General features: G+C 40.3%; 1 protein-coding gene across 3 annotated transcripts in view; it reads right to left on the bottom strand.

Annotated features, from left to right (window-relative positions):
• Positions 1–21,152, bottom strand: part of tenm1 (teneurin transmembrane protein 1) — a 2,340,669-nt gene that overhangs the window by 1,855,437 nt on the left and 464,080 nt on the right. For all 3 annotated transcript variants that reach the window (XM_063060938.1, XM_063060937.1, XM_063060940.1), the window contains exon 2: positions 1,388–1,413. The gene's annotated coding sequence lies outside the window, so the exon portion shown is untranslated. The remainder of the gene's footprint in view (positions 1–1,387; positions 1,414–21,152) is intronic.

The following is a 21,152-nucleotide window of genomic DNA, read 5'->3' as shown; positions in this document are numbered from 1 at the left end:
ATGCAACCAAGTTGCTTGACTTTGTTTGTTGAGAAACAAATTATTTCATGCAAATCCTGCCTCACTCACAAACTATTGGAAGTAAGTGTCTGACAATGTCACATTTAAATGCTTACATCCCAGAGGGGAACAGATCTGGTGTCTAAAAGGAAAGACACAGTAGCAATAACTTCCATTTGAAACTTCTTCCTAGCATCCTTTAGGAACCTTCTGGCTGCAACTATAACTTACTGAAATAACAAGTAGCGATGCATGTATTTAGCAAAGATGAGAAATTTGCAAGTTAATGTTAAGGGGATGAAAACTCAGTGCAAAACGTATTTGTTCTTCTTTGTCTCCATATTCATTGGGAACCAACATAACCTCTTGATGAAAAGGGAGTATCCAAGTCTTTGTATATTCTGCTATATGGACATGGGAAGTTAAAGTAAATTCATATAATTGATGAAATGTAATTTGTATCTTATGGCTGAAACAACAAGGTGCATGGTATAAATTGGCCACTTAGTTTATCATTACTGTGATTTGTGAAAATAATATATTAAAACTCATACAATGTGGTACTTCTATTGGCTGAGTTCCGGATGACAGTATGTCAACCTAAACTAACTTTCAATCCTGTGCTTCCTGCTTCGGAGCATGCACTTAAGGGTCACTCTTTGATGCACTAGATTTTACAATAGTGTGAGGTGTTGAACAGACGTTGGCACCTGCTGAATCATTCTTCAAACAGAGGATCACAATCCTTTTGACCTGTCTAAATTTGAATGATTCTGTACAAAATCGGCTCAAATTTGAGTAAGAGCTCTTAAAATGATGGGGAAAGGAAGAAGGCCAGGTACAGTATGATATTTATACAAGAAGGCAAGCTGGCTGTTGCTGTTAAAATAAATGGGCTGTATTGGATTGACTGACTGTATTATTGGATTCAGAAAGAATCTCTGAAGAGTATTGATAATGACTGGCATCACCTGTCTTGTAAATACACTGCCCAGAAGAAGACAAAGGCAAATCACTTCTGTAGAAAAATTTGCCAAGACAATCATGGTCGTGAAAAGACCACAATCGCCCACGTCACACAATGTGGCACATAATGAACGAACAAGACTGTTTTAGAGCATCTCCAATATTCAATGCCATTGAGATATACAAATGATAACCAGTCTATCAATCACCTTGTTTACAATACTGCCCAATCAAAATTAACTTTATCAGTTCAAAATGGAACAGGCTTGATAAACTGATAGGTCTTTTTCATTACAAGTTTTATCTTGTTTACTTTGAATGGGTTTGTTGTTTTTTGACATATAACTATTTTTAATATTTCCCTTTTGCCTTCGATTTCAGCTAGTACCAAGTAACTGAAGAAGATATGTCATCTACTTACTGTTTCAGTTCCGCACTGACAGGTTTCTGTAAAACATAAAAAAATAATGACAATGTAGTGCTAATGGTCCAGTCTTACTGTTGTCATTTCAAATGATAGAAATGGAAACAGATTGAATGCAACATGAAACTAGATAATACAATCTCTTGATATTTGCATAATGGTATGCAATCAATCTGTTCTCATAATCACAAGGTAACAAAAAAAATCCAGTCTTCAGGGCTGCCAGAACCATAAAAGCTTTGATGCAGTCACTGACTGGTAAATTGTGGCTAAACTAATTAGGACTAGTAATTCATTGCCAATGGGTTGTCATCTTGTACCTTGCCTCTGAAATATTGACAACATCAGGTTTTATTCGAGTCTGGACATGTAGCACCCTCCCACAAGTCCATTTTTTCTTCCTTTAATGATTTTCTGACACACGGTATAACTCAAAAGTAATTACAGGAGAGACTGTGCCACTGAATCAGCCTGACTACTATTATTCCAGAGCGCAGTGTTTCTAAAACAATAGCTAAGATTTAGATAGCATGAATAAACCAATTCTCATTTAATTAGACAGCTAATAATTGCAAGCTTTTAAGATGTTAATGCCAAAATAATATTATTGACATACTATTTGCGTTATCAAATATTCATATCAAGTATTCATTTGATTTTGAAAGTTCTCAAACATTTAATATTTTGCTTGCATATATTTCCATAATAAGTTTATAAATTTGTCATGACATTTCATATGGAACAGTTATTAAAACCAAATTAAACCTGGTTCTATAAAGGTTGGCAAACAACTAAATTGTCAATGGTTCTGTGATGACAATTTAAGAATAGAATAGCCTAAAGAACATTGCAGAAAATTAGCATTTTTTGACGAACTGACAAGCCTTAGTTGCCAAAGCTTGCTTATATCCTGTATATAAAGCTTGTCCTTAACTATAGCAAACCTCTTCATGGCAAGTGGCTAACCAATGGCTACTCCGTAGTCTGTGGTGAGGCTTTGTGTTCAGCAAGGACGTCACTAGATATATCCTCTAATGCTAGATGGCAAGGTAGAGAGGAAAGGCTTCAGTCCAGAGCAAACTCAATCCGCAGCACAGCTGAAAAATGTTCACCAGGCAGCTAAACTAAACTCCCAGATTTAAGCATTAGTTTTAGTTATCAAAAACTTCAAAAGTTTCGATCATTCAATGTATTCAAAATATTCAGGAATGACGAAAAATTTTAAATATTTACCTCATTATTCAAAGCAGAGCATTTAAAGTAAACTTCAAATATTTAACAGGAACAATTAAAACATTTGAGTAACTAACACAAAAATATGATTTAATTAAAACTTATTTTAGTCCCTCGCACCTGTCCTCTATATTCAAGTCACACACATAAAAGTTGCTGGTGAACGCAGCAGGCCAGGCAGCATCGATAGGAAGAGGTACAGTCGATGTTTCGGGCCGAGACCCTTCGTCAGGACTAACTGAAAGAAGAGTGAGTAAGAGATTTGAATGTGGGAGGAGGAGGGGCAGATCCAAAATGATAGGAGAAGACAGGAGGGGGAGGGATGGGGCCAAGAGCTGGACAGTTGATTGGCAAAATGTGGTTGAAAAGTTGAAGAGTCGAAGAAATTACAGATGGGGAGCAGTGAGAGATGGTTTCACTGAACTCAGATCTCACCCTCCCCTTCCCACTTTCAAATCTCTTACTAGCTCTTCTTTCAGTTAGTCCTGACGAAGGGCCTCGGCCTGAAACGTCGACTGTACCTCTTCCTTGAGATGCTGCCTGCCCTGTTGCATTCACCAGCAACTTTTATGTGTGTTGTCTGAAATTCCAGCATCTGCAGATTTCCTCATGTTTGCGCCTCTATATTCAAGTAAGTGGATTCCTGCATCAGATCTAACCTGGATTCTGTAATGGAAGTAATGGGGAATTGCCACTTTACAGCACAGTCAAAAGTTCTCAACTGACCTGATAGATGTATATACACTACTTTGCAAAAGTCTTAGGTACCCTAGATTTTTTTAAGTATATACTTTCAGATGGTATGGCTTCCACAGTGTACCTGAGAGAATCGATGCAGTTTTAAAGGCAAAGGCTGGTCACACTAAACATTGATATGATTTAGTTTGTTTTTACTGTTTACTGCTCTGTATAGTAATTTTCTGATATCCAAAACTTTTCATTTCATTTTTTCTGAAAGTATCTTCGCTTTACAGAATAGTGTTATGTGTGCCTAGGACTTTTACACAGTACTGTAGGATCATGAAGGTATAGGCAGGGTGAAAGTACACAGTCGTTTTCACAGGGATGGGGTACTGAAAACAAAAGGACATAGGTTTAAGATGCTTGGGTCTTCTGGCTTCTGCCAGCACATGCATGAATCCCAAACCTGTTGGTACGTAAGTGGGTGAATGCTGTTGATTTTACGTGGGGTGATTGATAAGTTTGTGGCCGAAGGTAGAGGGGTCAAGTTTAGAAAACCTAGCACATTTATTTTTCAACATAGTCCCCTCCTACATGTACACACTTAGTCCAGCGGTCGTGGAGCATACGGATCCCTTCTTTGTAGAAGTGGTCCGCAGCAGGGATGATTGATAAATTCGTGGCCATGGGTAGAAGGAGGTGAGTTATTAACTTCAAACTTTCTGCATTATCACTTAAAAAGTTAAACTGCACGTACATGTAACAAGAGCGTCTTGGACCTCCAGGTGGTCCATAGCGGGGGTGATTGATAAGTTTGTGGCCTAAGGTAGAAGGAGGTGAGTTATACAGCTCTTGTTACATGCACGTGCAGTTCAACTCTGAGTGAAAATGCAGAAATTTTGAAGTTAATAACTCATCTCCTTCTACCTTAGGCCACAAACTTATCAATCACTGCTGTTGTGGACCACTTTCTGAAGGTCCAAGATGCTGACTTCTACAAAGAAGGGATCCGTATGCTCCATGACCGCTGGACTAAGTGTGTAAATGTAGAAAGAATAAATATGCTAGGTTTTCTAAAATTGACTCATTCTACCCTAGGCCACGAACTTATCAATCACCCCTCATAAGTGGGCTGAACACAAATATCTTTCTCATACAGAACCGGATTTTGACAAAAAATTCCTTCAAGCTGCTCCAAGTAGGGCTCAAGGAATATATAAAATGGTAATGTCAGTGATTCCTTGACACCGTATCACTGAGTGAGAGGATCACATCACGTGGAAGCAAGCACTACGGCCAAACTTGAAAATGTTGGTGGTGTTGTCTGGTGAGCTCGTTCCATCTGCCCACATTTGCCCCATAGCACCCTAAATCTTTCCTATCCATACACTGATCTAGATGGCTTTTAAATGTGCTCAATCACTATTTATGTCAGCTTATTCCAAATACTCACCAACTTTTGCATAACATAACTACCTGAAATGTCCCTTCTAAAGCTTTTCCTCAGATTTTAAACCTATGTCCTCTTCTTTTTTCCCCGCTTCCATCCTGACTACACCTTCATGATTTTATATATGTCTATCCTCTCAGTCTTGGCACAGCAAGGTACAAAGGAGACACGGGAGTGTAGTGGCTAGCATAATCAATTATCAGAGCCAGCGATCACCATCACCGCTGTCTGTAAGGAGTTTGTACCCTCTCCTGTGACCATGTGAATTTCCCCTGGCTGCTCTGGTTTCCTCTCACATTCCAAAGACATACGGTTAGGGTTGCAGAGTTGTGGGCACATTATGTTTGTGTTAGAAGCGCGACCAGACTTGCAGGTTGCCCAGCACAATCCTTGCTGATATGATTTGAAAGAAACAACATATTTCACTGTATGTTTCGATGTACATGTGACAAGTGAAGCTAATTCTTTTTAAATCTCGAGTCTTCAATGTTCCAGGGACTAAAGTCCAATTCGACACAGCCTCTCCTCCGATTCAGGCTCCCAAGTCGAGGCAACATCCTCGTAAGTATTTTCTGCTCTCTTTCTCGTGTGGTTTCACTATCATTTTATATGACATCAACATAACTTCCCAGCTCCTATACTTAATGCCGGTGGATAGCATAACTCAAGTACTATTCCCCAGTGTTACTACAGGTAATAAAATTAGGTCCAAGGAATTACACCAATATTCTATTATTCATGTACCGAGTCATTGCTGGACTGTATATCAAGCACTTAAAATGTACATATGCTGTTCTTCCCTTTTTGGAATATATTTTGTTTCTCCCAATTGATGTGAGCCGTTAGTAGTCCCAATGAAACGCTCAAGCTGTGCATCATCTTTACTGTGATAAATGGTGGCAATTGGAGAATTGTTGTAGTATCTGTGTACCAGAGGAACGCTTCGTTAAACTATCAATGAACAATAGAAAGTAGTGTACATTGGCTCAGATGCATAGTTTACTACACCAAAAAAAAGCAGCAAGGACACAACTCCCGTAGATGTAGCAATTTAACTCATTGCTACTATATTGAGGAGTTTCTGAGCATTTCAGCATGTAATTCATGCACAGCAACACAAAGATTAAGGAACTGCCTTTCAGAACTGCAGGACTTATTGGACCACTCCCTGGCCTTTAGCATTATCATGGAAAAGGATAGAATCAGAGAGGACAGGAAAATTTTTAATTGGGGAAAGGCAAATTATGAGGCTATAAGGCTAGAACTTGCGGATGTGAATTGGGATGATGTTTTTGCAAGGAAATGTACTATGGACATGTGGCCGATGTTTAGAGATCTCTTACAGGATTTTAGGGATAAATTTGTCCCGGTGAGGAAGATAAAGAATGGTAGGGTGAAGGAACCGTGGGTGACAACTGAGGTGGAAAATCTAGTCAGGTGGAAGAAGGCAGCATACATGAGGTTTAGGAAGCAAAGATCAGATGGGTCTATTGAGGAATATAGGGTAGCTAGAAAATTAAGAAGGGACTGAGAAGAGCAAGAAGGGAGCATGAGAAGTCCTTGGCGAGTAGGGTAAAGGAAAACCCCAAGGCATTCTTCAATTATGTGAAGAACAAAAGGATGACAGGAGTGAAGGTAGGACCAATTAGAGATAAAGGTGGAAAGATGTGCCTGGAGGCTGTGGAAGTGAACGAGGTCCTCAACGAATACTTCTCTTCGGTATTCACCAATGAGAGGGAACTTGATGACGGTGAGGACAATATGAGTAAGGCTGATGTTCTGGAGCATGTTGATATTAAGGGAGAGGTGGTGTTGGAGTTATTAAAATACATTAGGACAGATAAGTCCCCGGGGCCTGACGGAATATTCCCCAGGCTGCTCCATAAGGCAAGGGAAGAGATTGCTGAGCCTCTGGCTAGGATCTTTATGTCCTCGTTGTCTACGGGAATGGTACCGGAGGATTGGAGGGAGGCGAATGTTGTCCCCTTGTTCAAAAAAGGTAGTAGGGATAGTCCGGGTAATTATAGACCAGTGAGCCTTACATCTGTGGTTGGAAAGCTGTTGGAAAAGATTCTTAGAGATAGGATCTATGGGCATTTAGAGAATCATGGTCTGATCAGGGACAGTCAGCATGGCTTTGTGAAGGGCAAATCGTGTCTAACAAGCCTGATAGAATTCCTTGAGGAGGTGACCAGGCATATAGATGAGGGTAGTGCTGTTGATGTGATTTATATGGATTTTAGTAAGGCATTTAGTAAACCGCGTCAGGGAACTGGAACCGGAGCAGGAGCTGGATGACCTACAGATCATTCGGGAGAATGAGAAGATTATAGATAGTAGCTATAGGGAGGTAGTTAAGCCAAAGGAGCAGAGGACAGGAAATTGGGTCACTTTCAGGCGAGGGAAGAGGAAAGGGCAGGCAGAGCAGGGTTCCCCTGTCGCCACTCCCCTCAACGACAAGTATACCGCATTGGATATTGTTGGGGGGGATGACTTACCTGGGACTAGCTGCAGTAGCCGGATCTCTGGCACTGAGTCTGGTTCTGCAGTGCAGAAGGGAGGGGGGAGAAAGAGGAGAGCGGTAGTGATAGGGGACTCGATAGTTAGAGGTGCAGATAGGAGGTTCTGTGGTCGTGACAGAGAATCCAGGATGGTTTGTGCCTCCTGGGTGCCAGGATCAAGGATGTCTCTGATCGCTTGCATGACATTCTGAAGTGGGAGGGTGATCAGCCAGATGTCGGGGTGCACATCGGTACCAATGACATAGCAAGGAAGAGTGAGGAGGTCCTGGACAGTGAGTACAGAGAGCTTGGTAGGAAGTTGAAAAGCAGGACATCGAGGGTGGTAATCTCAGGATTGCTACCTGTGCTACATGCCAGTGAGGGTAGGAATAGGATGCTCTGGAGGATGAACAAGTGGCTGAGGAACTGGTGTATGGGGCAGGGTTTCAGATTTCAGGATAATTGGGACCTCTTCTGGGGCAGGTGGGACCTATACAAGAGAGACGGGTTACACTTGAACTACAGGGGGACCAATATCCTTTCAGGGAGGTTTGTTAGTGCTATTGGGGAGGCTTTAAACTAGATTTGCAGGGGGATGGGAACCAGAGTGCCAGAGCTGACAGTGTGGCTGGGGTGAAAATAAATGTTGTTAAAAGTTCAAGCAAATCCGCTAATAGAAAGGTTGTGAATGGTGGTAAAAATCTTCTGAGGTGTATATATTTCAATGCTAGGAGTATTGCAGGGAAGGCGGATGAGTTGAGGGCGTGGATTGACACGTGGAATTATGACGTTATAGCAATTAGTGAAACTTGGCTACAGGAGGGGCAGGACTGGCAGCTTAATATTCCAGGGTTCGGATGTTTCAGATGTGATCGAAGCAGAGGAATGAAAGGTGGGGGGGTAGCATTGCTTGTTAGGGAAAATATTACAGCAGTGCTTAGGCAGGACAGATTAGAGGGCTTGTCTACTGAGTCCTTATGGGTGGAGCTGAGAAACAGGAAAGGTATGGCCACATTAGTGGGATTGTATTACAGACCACCCAATAGTCAACGAGAATTGGAAGAGCAAATCTGCAGGGAAATAGCAAGCAACTGCAGGAAACGTAAAGTTGTGGTGGTAGGGAGTTTAATTTTCCATATATTGATTGGGACTCCCATACTGTTAGGGGTCTAGATGGTTTAGAGTTTGTAAAATGTGTTCAGGAAAGTTTTCTAAATCAATATATAGAGGGACCAACTAGAGGGGATGCAATATTGGATCTCCTGTTAGGAAACGAGTTAGGACAAGTGACGGAAGTCTGTGTAGGGGAGCACTTTGGTTCCAGTGATCATAACACCATTAGTTTCAACTTGATCATGGACAAGGATAGATCTGGTCCTAGGGTTGAGGTTCTTAACTGGAAGAAGGACAAATTTGAAGAAATGAGAAAGGCTCTAAAAAGCGTGGATTGGGACAGGTTGTTCTCTAGCAAGGATGTGATCGGTAGGTGGGAAGCCTTCAAAGGAGAAATTTTGAGAGTGCAGAATTTGTCTGTTCCTGTCAGGATTAAAGGCAAAGTGAATAAGAATGAGGAACCTTGGTTCTCAAGGGATATTGCAACTCTGATAAAGAAGAAGAGGGAGTTATATGACATGTATAGGAAGCAGGGAGTAAATAAGCTGCTTGAGGAGTATAAGAAGTGCAAGAAAATACTTAAGAAAGAAATCAGGAGTGCTAAAAGAAGACATGAGGTTGCATTGGCAGTCAAAGTGAAGGATAATCCAAAGAGCTTTTACAGGTATATTAAGAGCAAAAGGATTGTAAGGGATAAAATTGGTCCTCTTGAAGATCAGGGTGGTCGCCTATGTGCGGAACCAAAGGAAATGGGGGCGATCTTAAATAGGTTTTTTGTGTCTGTATTTACTAAGGAAACTGGCATGAAGTCTATGAATTAGGGGAAACAAGTAGTGAGATCATGGAAACTGTACAGATCGAAAAGGAGGAGGTCCTTGCTGTCTTGAGGAAAATTAAAGTGGATAAATCCCCGGGACCTGACAGGGTGTTCCCTCGGACCTTGAAGGAGACTGGTGTTGAAATTGCAGGGGCCCTGGCAGAAATATTTAAAATGTCGTTGTCTACAGGTGAGGTGCCGGAGGATTGGAGAGTGGCTCATGTTGTTCCGTTGTTTAAAAAAGGATCGAAAAGTAATCCGGGAAATTATAGGCCGGTAAATTTAACGTCGGTAGTAGGTAAGTTATTGGAGGGAGTACTAAGAGACAGAATCTACAAGCATTTGGATAGACAGGGACTTATTAGGGAGAGTCAACATGGCTTTGTGCGTGGCAGGTCATGTTTGACCAATCTACTGGAGTTTTTCGAGGAGGTTACCAGGAAAGTGGATGAAGGGAAGGCAGTGGATATTGTCTACATGGACTTCAGTAAGGCCTTTGACAAGGTCCCGCATGGGAGGTTAGTTAGGAAAATTCAGTCGCTAGGTATACATGGAGAGGTGGTAAATTGGATCAGACATTGGCTCAATGGAAGAAGCCAAAGAGTGGTAGTAGAGAATTGCTTCTCAGAGTGGAGGCCTGCGACTAGTGGTGTGCCACAGGGTTCAGTGCTGGGTCCATTGTTATTTGTCATCTATATCAATGATCTGGATGATAATGTGGTAAATTGGATCAGCAAATTTGCTGATGAAACAAAGATTGGAGGTGTAGTAGACAGCGAGGAAGGTTTTCAGAGCCTGCAGAGGGACTTGGACCAGCTGGAAAAATGGGCTGAAAAATGGCAGATGGAGTTTAATACTGACAAGTGTGAGGTATTGCGCGTTGGAAGGACAAACCAAGGTAGAACATATAGGGTTAATGATAAGGCACTGAGGAGTGCAGTGGAACAGAGGGATCTGGGAATACAGATACAAAATTCCCTAAAAGTGGCGTCACAGGTAGATAGGGTCATAAAGAGAGCTTTTGGTGCATTGGCCTTTATTAATCGAAGTATTGAGTATAAGAGCTGGAATGTTATGATGAGGTTGTATAAGGCATTGGTGAGGCCGAATCTGGAGTATTGTGTTCAGTTTTGGTCACCAAATTACAGGAAGGATATAAATAAGGTTGAAGGAGTGCAGAGAAGGTTTACAAGGATGTTGCCGGGACTTGAGAAACTCAGTTACAGAGAAAGGTTGAATAGGTTAGGACTTTATTCCCTGGAGCGTAGAAGAATGAGGGGAGATTTGATAGAGGTATATAAAATTATGATGGGTATAGATAGAGTGAATACAAGCAGGCTTTTTCCACTGAGGCAAGGGGAGAAAAAAACCAGAGGACATGGGTTAAGGGTGAGGGGGGAAAAGTTTAAAGGGAACATTAGTGGGGGCTTCTTCACACAGAGAGTGGTGGGAGTATGGAATGAGCTGCCAGACGAGGTGGTAAATGCGGGTTCTTTTTTAACATTTAAGAATAAATTGGACAGATACATGGATAGGAGGTGTATGGAGGGATATGGTCCATGTGCAGGTCAGTGGGACTAGGCAGAAAATGGTTTGGCACAGCCAAGAAGGGCCAAAAGCCCTGTTTCTGTGCTGTAGTTTCTATGGTTCTATGGCATTTGACAAGGTTCCACATGGTAGGCTTATTCAGAAAGTCAGAAGGCATGGGATGCAGGAAAGTTTGGCCAGGTGGATTCAGAATGGTCTTGCCTGCAGAAGGCAGAGGGTCTTGGTGGAAGGAGTACATTTGGACTGGAGGGTTGTGACGAGTGGTGTCCTACAAGGATCGGTTCTGGGACCTCTACTTTTCGTGATTTTTATTAACGACCTGGATGCGGGGGTAAGAGGGTGGGTTGACAAGTTTGCAGGTGACACAAAGGTTGGCAGTGTTGTAGATAGTGTAGAGGGTTGTCGAAGATTGCAGAGAGACATTGACAGATTGCAGAAGTGGGCTGAGAAGTGGCAGATGGAGTTCAATCTGGAGAAGTGTGAGGTGGTACACTTTGGAAGGACAAACTCCAAGGCAGAGTACAAAGTAAATGGCAGGATACTTGGTAGTGTGGTTGAGCAGAGGGATCTGGGGGTACATGTCCACAGATCCCTGAAAGTTGATAGGGTAGTTAAGAAAGCTTCTGGGGTGCTAGCTTTCGTAAGTCGAGGGACAGAGTTTAAGAGTCGTGATGTAATGATGCAGCTCTATAAAACTCTAGTTAGGCCACACTTGGAGTACTGTGTCCAGTTCTGGTCATCCCACTATAGGAAGGATGTGGAAGCATTGATAAGGGTACAGAGGAGATTTACCAGGATGCTGCCTGGTTTAGAGAGTATGGATTATGATCAGAGATTAAGAGAGCTAGGGCTTTACTCTTTGTAGAGAAGGAGGAGGAGAGGAGACATGATAGAAGTATACAAGATATTAAGAGGAATAGATAGAGTGAATAGCCAGTGCCTCTTCCCCAGGGCACTACTGCTCAATACAAGAGGACATGACTTTAAGGTAAGGGGTGGGAAGTTCAAGGGGGATATTAGAGGAAGGTTTTTTACTCAGAGAGTGGTTGATGTGTGGAATACACTGCCTCAGTCAGTGGTGGAGACAGATAAACTAGTGAAATTTAAGAGACTACTAGTCAGGTATATGGAGGAATTTAGGTGGGAGGTTGTATGGGAGGCAGGGTTTGAGGGTCGGCACAACAAAATGAGCCAAATGGCCTGCACTGTGCTGTTCTATTCTATGTTCTAATGGTAATTTTATTGCATACTTTTTTTTAGGTTCTTCGGTTTTGTTAGATTATTTTTAGGTCAACAATAATACATGCTAGCTCAAGTGTTTTAAATGATATTCCTCAGATAGAATAGAGAGTTTTTCCACGATAAGAACCATAGTATTCACTTAGCATGATATTTCTAAGTTACCTCACCAAATGATGTTCATGGTAACAGATAAATCTCATCTCAACATCCAAAATAATTGCTTAGATGTGCATTCAATGTCTTCAAAACATACTTGGCATCACAATCCATACTGCATTCATTCCTACTGTTTGGCCTGCAGGCAGCAGTTACAGTGCCTACAAGAAATATTCACTCACCCCCCATCCCACCCCACCTTGGAAGTTTTCATGTTTTATTGTTTTAGAACATTGAATCACAGTAGATTTAATTTGGCTTTTTTTGACACTGATCCACACAAAAAGACTCATGAATGTCAAAGCGAGAAGAGATGTCTACAAAGTGGAAACAAAAAATACAAAATAATTGATTGCATAAGTATTCACCACTTCAAGTCAGCATTTAACAGATGCACCTTTGGTAGCTTGAGTCTATGTGGATAGGTCTCTATCAGCTTTGCACATCTGGATACTACAATTTTTCCCCATTCTTCTTTACAAAACTGCTCAAGCTCTGTCAGATTGTATAGGGATTGTGTGAACAGCCCTTTTCAAGTCCAGCCACAAATTGTCAATTGGATTGAGGTCTGGACTCTGACTTGGCCACTCCAGGACATTAACTTTGTTGTTTTTAAGCCATTCTTATGTAGCTTTGGGGTCATTGTCTTGCTGGAAAACAAATCTCCTGCCAAGTCGCAGTTCTCTTGCAGACTGCATCAGGTTTTCCTCCATGATTTTCCTGTATTTTGCTGTGTTCATTTAACCCTCTACCTACACAAGCCTTCCAGGGCCTTCTGCAGTGACGCATCCCCACAGCCTGATGCAGCTACCACAGCTTTGATGATGCATGGTGTTCAGCGTTTAGTCAGATGGCCAAAAAAGTCAATTTTGGTTTCATCATACCATAGAAACATCTTCCAGCTGATTTCAGTCTCCCACATGCATTTTGGCAAACCCTAGTGAGATTTCATGTGATTTTTCCAACAGTGGCTTTCTCTTTGCCACTCTCCAATCAACTATGACTGGTGAAGCACTCGGGCAGCAGTTGTTGTATGCACAGTCTCTCCCATTTCAGCCACTGAAACTTGTCACTCCTCCAGAGTTGTCATAGGTCTCTTGGTGGCCTCTCTCACTAGCCCCTTTCTTGCACAGTCATTCAGTATTCAAGGACAGCCTGCTCTAGGCAGATTTACAGTTGTGCCGTATTCTTTCCATTTGTTGATAATTGACTTAACTGTACTCCCAAGGGATATTCAGTGACTTGCAAATTTTCTTGTATCTATCTCCTGATTTGTGCTTTTCAATAAGCTTTTTGCAGAATTGCTTGGAGTGTTTCTTTGTCTTCGTGGTGTCGTTTTTGCCAGGATACTGACTCAGCAGCAGTTGGACCTTTCAGATACAAGTGTATTTTTACTACAATCAATTGAAATCACCTTGACTGCACACGGGTCTCCAAAAACAGATTTCTATTTAAATAATGATGTGACTTCTAAAACCAATTGGCGGCACCAGTGAAAATTTTTTGTGTCATATTAAAGGGGGTGAATACTTATGCAATCAATTATTTTCAGTTGTATACTTGTAATTAATTCAGATCAACTTATAGAGATCTGTTTTCACTTTGACACAAAAGAGTTTTTTTCTGTTGATCAGTGTCAAAAAAGTCAAATTAAATCCACTGTGATTCAATATTGTAAAATTTAAAAAAAACATGAGAACTTCGGGTGGGGGGGTGGTTTATGTGGATACTTTTTAAAGGCACTCTATCTGCTTGAAAATAAACGTTTTGTCTGGCTAAGTATTAAACAATTGATGAACAGCAGACGGGAAAGACTTGCTTCTTGACATTTATGCAAAATCACAACCCAATTCTTTATAACTTTCTAAGCTTCTTTATAACATATAGAATGACATCCTAGTTGTTTAGTTATCATGAATACTACTGTGGGATTCCTTTGTTTCTCATATTGCCATTCAACTGGGGTCAATACATAGAATTTCTATTTGCTATTATGAAGACAAGTGTTCAAAATTAAACTGATTAAAGGATAAACAAGAGAAAATCTGCAGATATTGGAAATTCAAGCAACACACTTCGGCAGAAGGGTCTCGGCCTGAAACATTGATTGTACACTTTTCCATAGATGCTGCCTGGCCTGCTGAGTACCTCCAACCTTTTGTGTGTGCTGATTGAAGGATAGACTCTTGCAAAGGAAGTCAAATTTAAAGATATTAGATTGCCTGTTGCAGTAAAAAAAATTATGACCAAGAGCTATGAAGTGACCAAATAACTGAACAAAAATATTATTTCTGGATATATGTGCTTCAACTTTAAATTTACACAATTACAGGCAGTATTGGAAGTTAGATAGTTTTAGTAGAAATCAGCTACTAAAGTCAGAGGATACAATAAGTTTCTGTTCTTAACCACTGGTGATGTCAATTAAGATATTGTGGGATGCTGCTCTAGATTTTTTGATACACAATTCTGGCATTTAAGATACTTCATAATGGACAAGTCTAATAATATATCCAATATTTTATCTTGCACTAGGTCAAGTAAAGGACAATTGTTAGACAGAAGAAAATGAAAATTAAAAAGTAACCTTGATGCATTAATTAAAATACAATTATTCAAAATTCAGAAGGACATTCTCAAAGTATTATTAACTTTATAGCATCAGATCCTTTTGCATATAAAATAAACACTTTCCACCACTGCTGATCTTGTTGATTCTTAGGAGTACTATAGTACCAGCTGATGTAGCAATGTCATGGGGTCCTCTCCTAGTAATCATCCATCATGTGTCAGATCTGCGTAGTAAAACCTTGGAGATTACCTCAACTATGGAGGGCATTGGAATTAAAGTGCCCAATAGCCACACATTTGTACTTTTCACTTGTGCCAAGTACCTTGAGTTGCAGATCATATGTATAATTAATGTCAATGAGGCTAAAAACTGAGATTCTGGAGTTAACAGCAAGCCCTGTCTAGCAGTTGCTGAGATAAATGTACATTACCATTAGTTCATTAGGAAAATATATGGCAGTAGAAATCCTGAGCAATTTACATTTCTCTTAGCTCAGAAGTGCTGATTCCAATTGCAGAGGTCCCTTTTGCTGTTTAGTTGAGATGTGTGAATTCAGAATAGAAAAGACACTGAACTTGCAACTTCATGATCCCTGAGTATTACATCAGATAGCTCTTTTGCCAACTAGGCTATCAGGGGAGCTTAGCAAAGCTCTGCAACAAAAATAACTTCCTTGCATATATTATTTATAGTGCCTGAAAATCAATTTTAAAATATCCTAATGGTACTATTAAACAATAATGAGTATATGGAGGTAGGGTGTTTATCTGGTGCTTGGTGCACTGAAAGGATCTATAATCCCAATTGCAGACTATAGATACACAGCTAAGTGGACTAAATTATCAGCAAGTTGTACTCTATGCATCTGACATTTAGATAAGTTTTCATGAATTTTTCCTCTGTTTCAAGTAGCTCAACATTTTCAAAGTTAGAAGACATTTGCAGAAAAATCAAATTGTTCAAGAGAATATTATCTTCTCCTGGGCTGCAGAACATCTCCGAAAGAGTCAATGATGAAAATCTAGATTTTCTTCCCATTGAGGATGCATGACAGCAGGGGGAATATACAAATAAGGAACAATTTTAGGAATAGTAGGAAACAATCTGATCTGTCGAACCTGTGCACCATACAATTCGATTAAGGTTGATCTGCATCTCAATTCCATTCTATCTCACATTCCTTGATACTTCTACCAAATAAAAATATATCAGTATCAGATTTCACTGATTCAATTTCCCCTGCATCTGAATCCGAAATTGTAGTATTGGTTTAATGGAAAATTGCATTACATATAGTATATATTTTCCCCTTGTATGTAATAATTTTTTTTGTAATATGTGCCATCATTTTCGAATCCCATTTGAGAAATTCGATTATACCAATTAAATAAATATGGCAAATGACATTCTTCTTTAAAAATAATAACTGTTCCATTAAAAGGGGTCAAATTTTTGACCATATGTCTCTTTGAGGAACAATATAGATTAATATTTATTATTATCTAACAAATTTCCAAATATTTGATTAATTTCTCACACTTACAAAAGTTGTTTGGATGATACTGGATCAAATAATGTGGGCATTGGCCCAAACCAATATATTGTAAATTATTCCTCTACTAAGGCTCAGATATTGAGTATACGAAATTGGATATAATCATTAATTTTTCTAACGAGTACCTGAACCACAGTCTAATGTTCAATTGTAGGTCTATTTGATGGGAATGGCAACAGAGGTGCCAATTTTATCTGCTAAAGCTAGATGGAGCAGGGGAATGTTTGGCTTTAGGCTTAGTTCCAATGCTCCTCCATTATTGCAAACCCCTTGACTCACACCAGTTGATCTCACATGTAAATAATGGGTGTTTGTCTGAGTACATGAAGAGCATTCAATTGCTGTTAAACCATAGCCCTGCAGTGAATCAATGTTTTCAAAAGTGGTGGAGAGAATACTGCCAGGAAAGGCAGGGAGAACTAAATCTGATAACAGCTTTATTGGCAAAACAGCAACAATTCTCTTTGCAAAATATTCTGTGTAGTGATTCTTTTCAAATGCTTCACATGGGTTAAGAATGCAATATTTCTTTTGGAATATACAATTAGATTCAGTTTTTTAAAGTGCACCAGGTAATAACATATGTTGGTAAAAGTTGTTATAATACTCATTCTTTGCTCCCTTAATGAGGATGGCAGTGAATCATTCTGTGTTAAACATGACCCTCTGGATGTAGCCATTGGAAGCCATTATAAAGAGCCTGCTTGGTTTTGTATGTAATGCAATGCACTTACACAAGAACTAAAAGAAAGATTGATTTGCCTTCCTTTTAAAATGTGATAAACATTTAGCTCCTTTTGCCTTACAGAAACAAAGAAAATTGACTTCACATTATATGCACTCACGGCATGCATGAAGTAAGCCACCCAGTACAAGGAGGTAATTGAGAGGTAAAAACAAAATTATTCTTCATCAGTAGTAGCCAGTGTTCAGCTTACAATAGTGCAACTAAGAAGTACAAATCCTGATCATAGGGTTGCTTAGGCTATTGTTCAGTCTGGCTTTACGGGCAAGATGGACTATAACTGTCCCTCCCAGCCTAACAAGAGTGAAGAGATCCTTCAGAGTTTGCTCCACTGGAATTAAAATGGCAACAAGCAATCACTCTTTCAGATAGGATTACTGCCAAACTTAGAATCCTGGATTTTTCTGCATGACTATCAGCAGGAGGTTCCAGTTTCCTTATTACTGGGGAAGGAGATCCTAATGGGCGATGTTCCTCAACAGTAGCAGAGCTCAGCGGGTGTATGTGAAAGATCAACCAAAGCATTCATTAACAAGAGTTTCCTCTTGAGATGCCCAGCTTCTCAGAAGCCAGTACAGTTCAAAGTTCAAATTAAATTTATCATCCAAGTGCATATACGTCACCATAGTCAACATTGGATTGACAATAACATCTCCTCCACAATCTCAATCAGCCTAGGTGCACCACAAGGCTGTGTGCTTAGCCTCCTGCTCTACACATTTTACACTTATGATTGTGTGGCTAAATACAGCTGCAATACCATATTCAAGTTTGCTGATGACACCACTGTTGCAGGTCAAATCAAAGGTGGTGACTAATCAGCATATCAAAGAAAGATTGAAAATTGGGCTGAATGGTGCCATAACAACTTCTTACTCAATGTCAGCAAGCCCAAGTAGCTGATTATTGATTACAGGAGGAGGATACCGGAGGTCCATGATCCGGTCCTCATTGGAGGAACAGAGGTGGAGAAGGTCAACAACTTTAAATTCCTGTGTTATTATTTTGGAGGACCTGTCCTAGGTCCGGCATGTAAGTGCAATTTTTTTTAGATTAGATTAGATTATGAGGACACTCAGTCCTCGTTTATTGTCATTTAGAAATGCATGCATTAAAAAATGATACAATATTCCTCCAGAATTATATCACAGGAACACAGGACAAACCAAGACTAAAACTGACAAAACCACGTAATTATAACATATAGTGACAACAGTGCAAAGCAATACCGTAATTTGATAACGAGCAGACCATAGGCACGGTAAAAAAAAAAGTCCCGATAGCCCCATCATCTCACGCAGACGGTAGAAGGGAGAAACTCTCCCTGCCATGAACTCCAAGCACCGCAAACTTGCCGATGCATTGGAAGCACCCGACCGCAGCTGACTCTGAGACCGTCCAAAAACCTTGAGCCTCCGACCAGCCCTCCAACACCGAACAGCGAGCACCATCTCTGCTGAGCGCTTCGACCCCGGCCCGGCCGCCGAGCAACAAAGAAAGCCGAGGGCTCGGGGCCTTCCCCTCTGGAGATTTTGGATTACACAGTAGCAGCGGCAGTGAAGCAGGCATTTCAGAAGTTTCAAAGATGTTCCTCCGTGCTCTCACGTCTGTCTCCATCAAATCCGGATTGCGCACGGCACCCTACTGCGAAGAAACACAGCAACGTCTCTATTTCCTTTGGAGTTAGTGTCATTTCATCATGACAATTTGACAAACCTATAGAGGTGTAGTGGAGAATATACTGACTGATGCATCACAGCCTAGTATGGAAACACCAATGCACTAGAATAGAAAATCCTACAAAAATTAGTTGATATGGCCCAGTCCATCATGGGTAAAACCCTCCCCACCTTTGAGCACATCTACATTGTTGCAGGAAAGCAGAATCTATCTTCAGAGACCCCCATCACCCAGGCCATACTCACTTCTCACTGCTGCCGTCAGGAAGGTGGTACGGAAGCCTTAGGACTCACACCACCAGCTTTAGGAACAGTTATTACTTCTCAACCATCAGGCTCTTGAACCAAAGAGGATAACTTGCTCAACCTCACTTGCCCCATCATTGAGATGTTCCTACAACCAAAGGACTCACTTTCAAGGACTCTTCATCTCATGTTCTTGATATTTATTGCTTACTTTTTTAGTATTTCTTTCTTTTTGTATTTGAACAGTTTGTTACCTTTTGCACACTGGTTGAATGCCTGTTGGAACAGTTTTTCATTGGTTCTCTTCTGGTTGTTATTTTATTTTGCTTTCAATTATCCACAGCTAAAAGACTACAGGCAACAGTTGAAAAGTAATTAGTCTAGCAGCCATAGACCAATACCATTAACCAAGAGGTCCATGGACCCCAGGTTGGGAACCCCTGGTCCAGTACATCTGGCCTCATATTAGAATGTACGTGTCTGTGAAACTATCATGCATGCCTGAGTTTTAGTGATGTGCAACTCACATATATCGACTGAACTACTTAACCATTTTTTTCCTTGATAGCACACTTATGTAGTATGGGTGCTGAAAAAATTCCAGACTAAGGAGTTGTCTGGGGAATAAAATTACAGTCACAATAATTACAGTGGTTGGCATATTCTCCATGTCAAGTTGGCTAAAGGTAGCAACCACTGAAGATACATTTACATCACTTTCTGTGTTTGAGATTTCTCAAAACTAGTTATCATTAGATCACTACTTTCAACAGATCCATAGACCATTGAATTAGCTGGAAAAATTATACATATACTAAATCTGACTCAGGCTTCAAAGTAAAGCAAACCATCTTGGTCTTCTGTTCTAGCATACATAAATTTTGACTGGAAATTAAATACTCTGGATTTCAGGTGTTCATTTGCTTGGTTGTGATTCACATAAGTTAATAGCTTCATGACCATTTTATGTGGAGTTGTAATTCACCAACAATTAGTCCCTTTGATAGACAAGAAATTCAGACAAGGAAGTCCCATTAATCAGAGCTTCTAAACTAACAGCCTATTCAAAAAAAATCTATTAGATTATGGATGTTGACTCTGTAATGATTTATACTTATAAATAAAAGAACATAGTGACTGATTTACTTAGTGAAATATGGCAAACTTTGACTTACACACATTTCTTCTATCCTGATCAATTTAAATGCTGCACAATTCTTGGTAGTTTAAAACATAATAAACTATTGCAAATTCAATGAAGACAATGCAGAATTTATTGACAAGTCTTTTTACTTTATACCTCAGATTCTGTCCTAATCTATAAATCCAATTTCTCAGCGCATTCACTGAGTTTCTAAATCTAGAAGTGTGTGACAAAATATTCAAAGCAATGTAAGAAGTGTCTTCTCATCAAAGAGATGATGGTGGAAATACAAATAATAGTTTGTGGTCATGAGCATATTTAAATTATGGCAATACAAATCAAAACTAAGCAATTAGCATCCTTCCCTACCATGATATAGCGATTTTCCACAAGAAACAATTCTAGCTGTATTTAGCCCATGATTGTTATCTGAACTCCAAAGTCAGATATCACAACATTCTATCACAGACTACAAAATCATCATGTCAGGTACCAGGCAATGATAGGTAACATGCACTTCAAAAGTAACTTTGTCATAGGTGCTTTATGCTGATGACTGCACCCTGATGGCCCACACAGAGTCTGATCTCTAACACATTGTCAACAACTTTGCAGAAGCCTCTCATCTCTTTGGCCTCACCATCAGACTCATAAAGACAAAAGTCCCATTTCACTCAGCTCCTGGATCTGCTGTTTGCCCTCTTTCCATCAAAGCTCACTATCCAAAGCTCAAGGAGTACAATGCTGTCATCATTAGCAATCTCCTTTCTGGCTAAAAACAGGAATCATTTAGTAAAGATATATCAAACAGTTAGAATGCCTCATCACAGCATATGGTGTTTCCACACACCATAGGCAGTGGTGCACCACAAGGATATGTGCCCTTGAACAGAAAAGCCTACAAAAAGAAATGGACATGGGGCACATGGGAGCCCCAGACCATCACAAGTAGTGCCCTCTTCACCACTGAGCACATCTACAAGCAGCAGTGCCACAGGGTAGCAACATCTATCATCAAGGACCCCATCCATCCAGGTCATACTCTCTTCTCACTGCAACCACCAGAAAGGAGTTACAGGA

This window comes from Mobula hypostoma, chromosome 10 (assembly GCF_963921235.1).
Source record: "Mobula hypostoma chromosome 10, sMobHyp1.1, whole genome shotgun sequence".
NCBI lineage: Eukaryota > Metazoa > Chordata > Chondrichthyes > Myliobatiformes > Myliobatidae > Mobula > Mobula hypostoma.
The sequence above is the reverse complement of the archived record's forward strand: the minus strand, read 5'-3'. Positions and strand labels throughout refer to the sequence as shown.